This window comes from Durio zibethinus, chromosome 8 (assembly GCF_047325235.1).
Source record: "Durio zibethinus cultivar Kanyao isolate XHJ-2024 chromosome 8, ASM4732523v1, whole genome shotgun sequence".
NCBI lineage: Eukaryota > Viridiplantae > Streptophyta > Magnoliopsida > Malvales > Malvaceae > Durio > Durio zibethinus.
Window position 1 is genome coordinate 20,927,330 of NC_143169.1, and position 2,000 is coordinate 20,929,329.

Below are 2,000 nucleotides of genomic sequence, written 5' to 3' on the forward strand. Positions count from 1 at the left end.
CTTTCCCTAACATTGATTTAGGGCCCAAAATTGTCCACGTCGATCCCTTTCTTTTCTTGACCAGAACACTTCCTCCCCCACTTCACTGTCGTCTTTCTTTTTTGGCATACACAGTTCTAAAAGTTCCCGCTATTTTGTCATCTTATAAGTGAGAATACAGAATCCATTTTGCATTCACAGATTGTGATCAGAACATCTGTTTTCCTCGTGTTCTTTAGATGTTGGAAAGTAATAGATAAATCATTAAGACAGTTTCTTTTCTATTTATTTTTCCTTCTCAATTTTCATTCATTCATGTTGTAGATAAGAGGCAAGAGAGCTTTCTTGTTCCCGATAGTGCTGTTCTTGCTTTATATAAATTTCCTCTGTAGTCAATTCTGTCTTCATTTTCTCTAATATAGAAATATGATCTGCATATAAAATGTACTAACATTTAATGCACCTGAGATGGAAGTCTCCGGCATGCCATTTTGCCTTCCAATTCCCACAAATAGTGTCATACTTAGATTCAAGCAACTTTAATACACAATTAGATATTACCAAGAGTGTTTCCAAAATCCAGAATATACATCGGCCTAGAAATTTTTTTTTAAATTAAATTTTGAGGACTCGCATCAAAATTTTATTAAAATGTTGCTTTGAAATTTGTAGGATTAAAAGAGTCGTTAAATAACATTTGAGTGGCGTTAGACGCTTATGGTAATAAGCTCCGTAGAAGTACGAGACGAACATTTAAGACTACAATTGGGTAGGGGCCGCGCGAACGCAGGCCCCCGCTGCCACAAATTATGACGTAGGCTCTCCCACTTGGGGAGACCTTAGAGCAGCACCCCTCCCAAGTGCAATGGAAGTCACTGCCCTAGGCCATGGATCATCTTGATCGTCCATTGACCTCGTCCAGGTAAGTATGTTCTAATGTTGGGATATGATTCTACCTTATACAACTCGCTTATATTTCGTTTATGATATGATAGGGATGTGGGATTCAAGTGATATTGTACATATTATTATCTAGAGTCCAAGTTTTCTCAAAATGTAAAATGATAATTCTATCGTCTTCAAGTTAAATAGATCTTTCGACATTTAAAAGCTGAGATTTTAATTTAAAAGTCTTCAATTCACTTTTTAAAATAAAAGAGATGAGATTTTATATTAGATTGATTGAAGAGAACTCTTCTATTATATAATCAAAAATCAAGTGAAGAGATGCATCACATTTTTATAAAGGCTTTTCCATGCTAATCCCAAGAGTCAACTTGAGATTAATTAAAATGGCTAAAAGTTATCATTTTCAATAGCAATTTAGCAAGCTAAATTATACTCAAATGCACTTGTTCAATTGATCTTTTGCGAAATATTATTATGATATTGATAAAAATTTGACCTTTTTTTTTTAATCAAGACATTGAATTATCATATCATATTCTAAAGACAATGAATTATCATAGTATATATAGAATAGAATTATAGAAAATCACCAAAATGATAGTAACATGCATGTATTTATATTCAAAGAATTATTTTTCCTCCCATCAAAAAAGAAATTAACAAAATCTTGCATTTAAAAAAGTAAGACGAACACATCCCATACAAATATTGATGTGAAAGAAAAATGAAGTCCAATAATGCAAACCAGGCCTAAAGATAAATAAGAACTTGCAGTGGATAGATATGAAACCTTCAAAAACTAGGAATCGTAAGCTCAATAATTATGTAATTCAGAAATTCAAAGTTAGTGTTTTATCCCTAACTGAAAAAAAGAAACTAAAATAATTACATATATAATGAGCAATATGCAATTTAATCTATCATAATTGATAAGTGTCATCTCCTCAGCAATGGATGCCAATGCCTTAGTAATTGCCATTGAAAGCTCTTTCTTATAAACTTGAGCAGAATTGTGAGGAGATTGATAAAGAAATTAAAACAAGGCACAAATACAGCAATGTAATCGTAGTTAGCCAGATAAACGCTAAATCAACTCTACTTACACAAATAAT

The 2,000-nt window shown here is 32.3% G+C and overlaps 1 non-coding gene across 1 annotated transcript; it reads right to left on the reverse strand.

The window, feature by feature from the left end:
• Positions 1–748: 748 nt before the first annotated feature.
• Positions 749–909, reverse strand: LOC149517605 (U1 spliceosomal RNA). The gene has a single exon (XR_016344584.1). It is a non-coding gene; the product is annotated as a U1 spliceosomal RNA (small nuclear RNA).
• Positions 910–2,000: the final 1,091 nt, after the last annotated feature.